At 43.8% G+C, this 10,242-nt stretch overlaps 1 protein-coding gene across 2 annotated transcripts in view; it reads right to left on the reverse strand.

Moving 5' to 3' along the window:
* tbc1d9 (TBC1 domain family, member 9 (with GRAM domain)) overlaps positions 1-10,242 on the reverse strand; it is a 52,583-nt gene that overhangs the window by 41,636 nt on the left and 705 nt on the right. The gene's annotated exons all lie outside the window — the stretch shown is intronic.

Genomic DNA, 10,242 nt, shown 5'->3' on the forward strand with positions numbered 1-10,242 from the left:
TCATGATGAACACTATGCCCCGAAGATCGCCGGTTCAAATCCCAGTTCATGCTGGTTGCCATCAGCAGCCGGAGCCTGAGAGAGCACAATTGGCCTTGCTCTTTCCAAGTGGGTATATGGCTCTCATACTCTTCCCACATCACTTTAGTGTGATGCTGCCCAGCACTGGCATCTGATGGCCAATGCATCAGAGCTGAGCTAACATGTGATAGGAGGAAGAGTACTAACGAGTGGGTTGGGTAATTGGCCATCCAAAATTGGGAAGGAAAAGTGGTCAGAAATTAACACAGTCTCACAGTCCAGTCCAACTTTCTCCACCTCATCTCTACATTACGACAGCTGGGCAGAAACAGTAGAAATACCCTGTTCATGGATTTCATGGATAGATTTTGAAATGTGGGGGGAGATACTGCCCCCCACCCCTTTACGTCCCTGAGGAAGCTACGCCTCAGCTTTACAGCCTTTGACAGAGAGCTGGAGACTTTGCGGCTAGTTGTGAGCTACTTTGAAGGCATGTGTATGAAAGCAGCATTAGCATCATTCAAAGGCAATAGCATGACAGCTCTGGTAAAAGCAGAAGCATGGCTTTGTGTTCATCTCCAGGGAGGACTCTCAGTTCTCGGTTCTTCTGTATCTGCAGACTGTCTGATGCTAATCTACACAACACACACACACACACACTCAGACAGCCAGACCCACACACACACTCTCAAGGTCTTCTGAGAAGTAGTTCTTCTGCTCCAGGGCCTCCTTAAATAAGGCATCTGAATACAATTACATTTCAATGACTGCATCTCTCCCACTCTCTCGCTCCTCGTCTGAACCCCCCTCGCGCTCTCCTCCTGGCAGTCTGCACAGAGCTACACAATGAACAGGGAACTCAGATGTAATAAGCTGAGATTGTTTCATTTGACAGACGCTGCAGGAAACAAATACAAAACGTACAGGTTGAAACTGAGCCAAATTCATAAATGCAGCATTGCAACATGCTGACGACCCATTTAGTCTCATTTAATTGTTCTGGAGTTCAATTCACCACTAAAGCCACCAGCCTTGGTTATGCATAAATATCAATTTTAGGATTTCCATGAAATGATCTGTAACTGGGACATTTCTGATTTGAACCACATTCCCATTAGGGCTGGGATTTGGCAAGAACCTGGAGATAAGATCCGTATCACGGTACAGGGGTTACAAAAGCTCATAATATAAAAACACACCACATAATGCATAAAATCTGAGTGATCTGAGTGAGATCTAAATGCACCCATTGCTGACACAGATGTGCACATACACACAGCTGGTCTACCCCCTGTAGAGCAGTATTGCCAATAGAATCAATAGGACCCTCTGGAGCAGAGAAATATAATGTCAGGCATGGGCTAGAGGGGTGTAAAGCCCCCCAGACATTGAGCTATGGAGCAGTGGAAGAACTGTGTTCTCTGGAATGATGGATAGTGGTGCTCCATCCAATACTTTTGGGATGAGTTGGGGAGTTGGAGATGAGGTGGGGTGGTGATCATCCAGCATCCTGACCTCACTAATGCTGTTGTCACTGAATGTAATCAAATCCTTACAGCAATGCTCATAGAAAGCCTTCTTGCCTGGACAGCAGAGGCAGTCACCCCAACAAAAGCAGGATAAACTTGTTTCTAATACCCTTGATTTTAGAAGAAATAATGATTGAGGAGGTGTCCAAATACTTTTGTCCACATCATGAATCCAGCAGTCTGGTTACTATGATATATCAATATATTTTTTACATCCCATAATTTACATGAGGGTGGCACTAGATCAATCAGAACAGGAACACAAGCAAACACTTAGGCTGTAACACCACACTCTTAAAAGTAAAGGTGCTACAAAGGGTTCAACATTCACATTTGGTTCCAAAAAAGTGAGGAACCAAAAGTGGTTCTTCTTCTTTGGCCTCCCCTCAAAGAACCACCTTTATTTGAAGACCTAAATCCTGTCTGACCATCTCGCACTGTAAGGAAACCAAAGTCTACAACACAAACCTCAAGTGGGTGTGGGTGCAAATACATCACATGACTCCAAGCTATGAAGCTCACCCAAACAGACCTGCTCTTCCTGCTCACCCAGAGCCTTAATGCGTGGACATCATTCTCAGCACTGCTCAGACATCACATGTTTCATTACAAAGCCAACAAATGCTCCCTGTAATCCAAGCTGCTCAACAAAGCCTGGGCTTATAAATCGAAGGTCCTCCTTCTAGAGTGGGAGACTGCCTAGCCTAGCCTAAGAGATGAATTCACAGGTTAATAGCATCACTGAGACATTGGGTCCTAGTGTCCATGGGGTCCTGGGGTAATTCCTTCTTTTACAGGAGCTTCTCAGGTGGCTTTATCCCTGTCTGGATTGGTCTGTGGTCTTTTCTCCCTCCTCCCCTGAGAAGATTACCGGCTCAACTAAACTCTGAACATGTAAGGCCACACATAGATGCTCCTCTCCTCTCCATAGATGTGATTATCAAGGCAAATGTTACATCAAACTGGGAAAACAAGGTTTCTGACCATTGCTACTCGCCATACAAAGTCTCCAAGTGTGTATTCATATAATACAGTTCCAACCGAAGCTTTAAAAGGCACTGCTGGGCGGTATCCTGACGAGATTTTAGCCGCATGCATTTACATCCGTTAGTCAAATGCACCTCTGGCTCTGAAATCTGATTGCTTTGTAGGCCAGAATATGCAAATTCCCTTCTTGTACTGCAATGGTTACTGGTGTTGTACTGGGAGGGATTGAGGTAGTTGAATGTGTCTTGGAGAGGTGGCTGCATTTACACTGCTATAACAGCTCAAATGCGTCTCAGACCACCTCCTGAAGTGGTTTGAGTGACCGAATCTGTATCTGGTTTAAATGCAAATTGGTAATATGTGGCTCGGCCATATCCAGACATAACCCTGATCCTCAAGATGAAGCATGAAGTGACCAGGTCTTTTACACAGGCAGTTTACTGTTTTACACAGTACTTTTTGGAACCAAATTTGGTTCTTCTATAGCAGAGGTGGGCAACAGGGCCTGGATTCCAGCACAGTTTTCGGATTCCCCTGCTCTGCTAAGCCTGATCATTAACAGTGAGGTGGATCAGGTGGGCTTGAGCAGGAATAGCACTAAACTCTGCAGGAATCCAGCCCTCCAGGATCAGAATTGGCATTGTTCAAAGAACCAGTTCAAGCAGAGAATCATAATTAACACCATAGTATGATTAAAACAGAAGGTTATGAGGATACAGTAAAATAAAGGGAGAGTAGTTAATGAAGGTGTTAAAAGATGCTAAGCATAATTATACCCAGAAATGAAGTTTTTTTTTTTTACAATGGTCAAAACAAACTGATAAGAATTACCTGCGGCCGCTAAATGCTTAGCTAACTAACAGCACTTGCAAAAGAGGTTTATCTGAGGGTCAAACTCTGGGCGGTAATCCACTGGAACCAACCAATAACCACAACAGTCAATTCCAAAGCAACAGTCAATTCTGGTGTGGAACTCAAGCTCAGGCCAACGTACAGACATGCACAAACTCCCACACAAAGAGTCTAATGATAAAACGGCCACAAATGGATCCAACTTCCTCTCTCCGGCCTTGACCGTAAATGTGGAAATGTGAGGACTCCGCTCGGCCATATGACCATTTCAGTTCCTTCTTTAAAAGCTGGCCAGGCTGAGCCGTGCTTTCCTCAATTGCTGGGGAGGAACAGTCAGGGTCATGTGATGTTTTGAGGACAGAACCGGAGGCAAGGCGAGTTTAGCAGAACCTATTGTCCGGAGTTCAGCCACGTACAATACAAACCAATCTACTGTTCGCCTCCATGCTGGAAATCACAGAGCTGGCTTTCAGGCGGAATAATCATTTCTCTCATTATTGTCATTTTTAACTGCAGTCTGCTTTCAATTCTCCTCCATTTGGATTCTGGCTTCTGCTCGAAGCGCCGCTCTCTGGCGAAAGCTTAAAATCAATATGGTCTCAAATAACACGAACCTAAGAGGTCTGCGGTGAAAAGCAATAAACTAGGGAGCAGCTGCCTGTATGCGTACATCATCAGAGCACAAAAACAACATTCTTCCTCTTTTGCTATCCTTTATTCCACCCTAGACCGTTAGATAAGCTGGGAAACTAGGCTTGGCATTAAAGGCTCCAGTCAATAAGTCTTTCAGAGATAAGGGGGTGGAGGTTGGACTGAATTTGCCTATGGCCATCACTGCAGTTAAGCAGCGGAAAAACCTGTACCGGCGCGTGAAGATACGTAAATGAGTTGGCTAGTCAAGTCCTTAACTTGGCTCATTCTCACGAAACAGTCAACGTCAAACAGTGTCCATAAAGGGGTTTCTGTGTGACCCAGCCACCAGAGTCATCTGAGTCCCAGAAAGCACAATTAGCCTAGCTTTCTCTGGGTGGATAAGGTGGCCCTCTCTCCCCGGTCAATCACCCCATGTGGGCATCTATTAGCTGGTGTAACAGAACTGGCTGTTTAAGCTCTAGTCCAGGAGCGTTCAGCTGTCCAATGACGTTCATTAGCAGATGTGGTTGGCTGCCTTCATGTGACTTGATAGACGCACATGTCTTCAGCCTCCCAGCACTGGTAGCATCGTGTGATAGGGAAAGTCCTAGCTAGTTTGTGGGAATGGGAAATTATTACAATTAGGTGGAAACATAAAACAAACTAACAAACAAACAAAAAAAAACTATATCCATAAATATGAAGTATTATTTTTACACCAAAAATTAAAATAGTTTTCTCCCAATTTGGTACTGCCATTGAACCCACCTGCTCATTACTCCACCTAGCACTAGCAACGCCCCCCACACTAGGATGGTACGGACTTGTCTCCTCTGATACATTCAAACCCAGCCACTGCCTCAAACTGCCAGGCAGCTGACACGCTCGCAGGAAAGTGCCGGGCCCCCAGCTCCGCCGCACCGGCTAACAGACACCTTTGCCAACCAACATTGCTTAAGAGTGATAAAGGGAGAGAGCACCATCTACCCTTTTGGACATAGCACGGCCAATTATGCTCTGTCGGACTCCGGTCACTGATGGCAAAGTGGCATGGCTCGGGATTCGAACTCACAACCCCCCGGGTCACAGTAACAGCGGATTCGACTGCTGAGTTGATTTGTTAGCATTTTTTTACCCACATTCCCACTGCTGCAAAGCGTCCACACATCTACTTATTATTAGTGATTAGTGACATACATTTTATGTGATATTTATTTATATTTATGTTAAATCCTCTCATAAAAAGCATAAGGATTTTACAGAAGACAACCAAATGTCATATGACGAAAGTATAAAAGTTCAAACTTAAAAAGTGGATGTTGATGTGCTGCGGTAATGAGCCAAAACCTTTTTTTTGGTTTGTAAAAGATATATTATTATTATTATTAAAAAATGTGCTTCAATATGCTTGGTCTGGCAACATTTTACATCTAAAAAGGAAACACTGGGGAAAACATTTATCTTTATAAACCTGTGTGAAAATGAGAATTTGGTCACTTATTAAAATAAAATAATAAACATAAATAAAAACTAAAATAATAAACATAAATATAAAATAATACAAATAAATAAAACACAAATAAATAAATACATAAGTAACAATAAACATAACACATTTAGATTGAATTATTAAACCAGGTTTATATATCCAATAAAGAAAACATTACATGTTAGTCTTTTACACTTTATTTTTTATTATTATTTTAGATTTAATCAACATTTCAGACTGCCATCTGATGTAGGTTTGGATTCACTGAGCTGCAGAAGAGCAGAAGGTTTCGGTGAGGCTGGACTACTGTACTGTATATATGAAGGTTTATGTATGCAGACATGAAAAACACTGGATACCAGCAACGGCTATACTGGTGCATCCCATGTCTCAGTATAATGGTCGTGTCTAATCCACGTTGCTCTCAAAGGCATTCAATAACTCTCCCAAATTCTACACAAGCAGCCTCTGGCATTGTCTGACAGAGCAGAAGCCTCCATTTGAAGTTCTTCACCACTCAGGTGGCCGAGCTAAGCTTCTTCATTTCAACTGAGCTTCTCTTGTCACTTTATCTAATGCCACAGGATCAGGTCTGATCCTTTCACGTTCTCCGGCTCAGATCAGGCCTTGGCGCGAAAGCGTTCTATACAGTGCATGTGCCTCTGGAGCTTGGGCCCAGAAGCTGGCGACCCCAGCCTGCTCCGGGCAAAGCTGCAGAAAAGGTGGGGCCAGTGTGCCAGGCTCTCTGCCTCTCCTCTCGGCGCCAACTGGCACACACCGCTCACGCATTTACATAACAATGACATCATCGCCACCCACCCGCCCGCCCGCACTGCCACCAAGATCCTGTCCCTCGCAGAATCTAACAGACCGGCGCTCAAGCACACGCTAATTTCTTCAAAGATTAGCAAAAATAGTGGATTTACTTTGGTTGGTGAGAAGTTTCCAGCACGTGCAATTGATTTAACCACAGAACAGCCATGAAATCTTAGGGGTCAGGTGTGCTTCTCACGCGGCTGAAACAAAAACATGTAGTGTGTTGTGAGCTCTCGTGGACGAGATCCGGACTACACGTGAAAGACTGGGATTAAGCACTGTTCTATTGTGCAGGTTTGGCCGAGGAACAGCTACTATCTTAGTAAGAATGAATCAATTCAAAGGGCTTGAGTGTTAGTAACTGAGAACTGAAGCTTCTTATTATCAGAAACCTGTTTACTGAGCAATAAGATAAGACCGGCGATGGCTACAGGAGAGGACACACTGACCTTTAGGAGAACTAGGAAAAGTGTGTTTCAGTTCAAAATGCTTCTGTACTGGACATTGATTTTCCAGTGGAGAAGGTAATGCTTTGTTGGATGACCTCTAATGTGGGTAGAATGGCTTATAGAGGACTGCATTTTGCTTGCAGAAGCTTAATGAATGTCAGTGGCCTCAAATGACAAGCAGATCAGTAATTCTGCAGCACTCTCCAAACCCAGGCTCTCTTAGACCTAACTCCCTCAGCAGTACTGGAATATATAGGCAATAAAAACTAGAGATGCCACCCCACCACCGCCTCTGTTCCTCCTGATCATCCAATCATACTCAACCTCTACCTGGCAAGGGGGGTCTGGCTTCGGGTCCCATCAGCTCGAAGCCCCCCAGAACTCCAGCCCAAATTTTTTGAGTTCCCCTCCTTTTTTGAGTTCCCCTCCTAGCGTGGTCCGCATTGTCACATTGTCTAGGGTAGTTAATATCAATATTACACCAGCTATATTAGTTAACACTGTACTAACAGCTAAAGAATTTACATCAAGCTAACATCTACTGAACATCAGCTAGAGTAGTTAACATCTACCTATCATCAGCTATAGTAGTTAACACAGTACTAACAACAAAGTAGTTAACATCTACCTAACGTCAGCTACAGTAGTTAACATCTACCTAACGTCAGCTACAGTAGTTAACATCTACCTAACGTCAGCCTGAGAGCAACTTCACACATTTCACAGTCCTGCTACAACACAAAGCCGCTGTTTGGCCTTTAGTCTTCAGCCTGTATTGAGAAATACAGCCCTTATTTCAGTAGGGTGACACATTAGGGCAATATGACGATATTTCTGAGCAGATCGTAGAGATCATCAGTACTTCTCCTACCATCAGAACCGCTTGCAACTGAACAAAGGCAGTTTAATTAGTCCTGGTTAACGAGATTTAGTGCAGTGTATGGTGTATGGTGATGGTATTATACTCCTAGCTGTTAGACTATTTTAAATGTGACACCACCGATTCTTTTTTGCTCACTCCAACTTATCAGATGGCAGAAAAGCAAATATGCTGATGTATTGTGAACTAGTGCTGGGCGATATGTATCATGATACCTCGAATCAATATCATGATTATCTGAACATTTTATCTCGATTACAATTAATGAACGATTATATAAGCCACTGGAGTTGCTCAGTTTGTTCAATTTGTTTGATTAATTTGCAATAAATTGAAATTTAATGTAAAATGAACTGAACATTTTCCAAAACCTATCATGAACATTTCTTGGGAAATTGGAATATTATGCCATATCGCCCCCCCCCCCCCCCCTCACTAACACATATGCACTTAAAGAACACTGAAGAACACTGCCCAGCAATTGTACTCCTCTAGAATTCAGTAATTACATCAGATATCAGTTGAAAATATTCAGACAAACATCAAATTCAAACTATGAATTTGTTTTCAAGCAAACATGCAGTAAAAAAATGTTTAAATTATTAAATTATCCAAAATAGGAAAAAACTATGAATGAGCACATGTCCCAATACTTTTGTCCAAATAGTATATATCACATAACATGCCACAAATGATAACCTGCCTCTCCAGAACGCATTCAAAAACAGGTCACTGAATCCCAGCTCTATCCCCAGCCTGGTTGCGTCTGTGGACGTAGCTTTGCTGCTCCACGGTCACGTGAAAGTAACGGAACCTGAGTCCCTCCCACCATGTAGCTTCTGCACCGTGAGGGATTATATTGATCCTTCTCTGCCTCTGTCTGTCTGTCTGTCTGTCGTCCCGCTCCGAGCAGCGAACGCACACAGCTGGGGCAATGATTCAGCAGGAAGATCTAGGTGAGCTCGGTTTCTCTGCACAACCAGAGCAGCCAAGGGCAGCACACGTCCAGGGGTGAAGGCCCAGTGCTCTGCTGCCTGTGTGACTCAGAAAGGCCATTGTTGTTTTTGAAGGTAGCTACTGTACTTCTGGAGGAGTTGCTCACCACACAGATTCATCTAGAGTCTCTCATGTTCCCTGTTGTGAGACGCAGCCAGACTGGGGATAGAGCTGGGCTTCAGTGACCTGTTTTGAAATGCATGGGCTGCTGGCATTCTGGAGAGGCAGGTTATCATTTGTGGCATGTTATGTGACATATACTATTTGGACAAACGTATTGGGACATCTGCTCATTCATTGTTTTTTCCCATTTTGGATAATTTCTCAGCACTGTTCTCTACAAAGTTCAAGCCTCGTGTTAAATACAAAAGGCTTTTCAGTGGATAATCCTTCCGACACTGTGATTAGAGCTAAGATTTGCTTCATTTGTGTCCGCAGCACTTCGGGGTGTTAAAATGGTGTAATCTGTTGAGGCCAGATTAAGATTTAGGAATAGGCTGTTGGTGAAGACATCCTCCAGAGGTTACACAGAAGGTACAGCCCTATATCTGGACATGAGTGGTCCCATTCTGGACCTGAAGTAATAATGTAAACACATGACATATGAGCTGGGAATGCTTGACCATTAGAGATGACACAATAGCACTTATTCCAATACCCATAATAAAACCTTGAACCCTGATACAGATCTGATATTTGCTCTTTAAAAAACAGCTGAGCTTCAAGTGAAGTTCTTCACTTCTTCTAAAAGTGAGCTTCTGAAAGCAGACCAAAATACACAAATACTCAGACTCCTTTTTCTATCCAAAACCCCATCCAGCACATTCTGCTGAAATCCACTGACCATAAACACAACCTAACATGCAAACTGGACATCGTGTGATTACAATGTGATCATGGGGATGTTCCACAAAGCGTTTCTCAATGAAGGTCAGGGAATGTCCAACAGGACTCACCACCTTGGACCATTTCTGAAGGTAATACCCACTGTATACCTGGGGGAAAAACCCCTGATGTTTTGGGGATGTTCTGACCCAGTCGTCTGACCCAGCGAAATCAATGTTATTCACTTCATATGCCTGTGGTTTTAATGTTATGGCTAATCGGTGTACATCTGTGAACTATATCTCTGGCCACATGTGACCTCAAGACACGAGAGCATGTGAAATCCTTACATGCGTGACCCCAAAACACCTCAAATAAGACGCTGGACCAGGACATGACCTGGACATATCCCAAAACATCTCACACATTAGGTGGACAACAGGCCTGACCAATGGAGAGTGACCCAAGCATGCATGTTCTTCCATAACACAGCCCCAAAACACCGGACCACCCCACATATCCCAAAACACCTTCCTCAATTCTTGATCCTGATGCATACAGGGACCCCAACCGCCCCCCATCCCAAAGCTCATGACAAGTGTCCCCAAAACATGTCTCACGTTAGGTGGACATGCGTGACCCTCATCCAAACATGCAAAAAACGTGATACTCGTCCCCAAATTATCTGATGGACATGCGTAACGCAAACATGCGCGCTCTGCCAATCACTGCTCCTGACGCATAACCTGACCCCAGAACACCTGA

This window comes from Salminus brasiliensis, chromosome 4 (genome assembly GCF_030463535.1).
Source record: "Salminus brasiliensis chromosome 4, fSalBra1.hap2, whole genome shotgun sequence".
In the NCBI taxonomy this organism is placed as follows: Eukaryota; Metazoa; Chordata; class Actinopteri; order Characiformes; family Bryconidae; genus Salminus; species Salminus brasiliensis.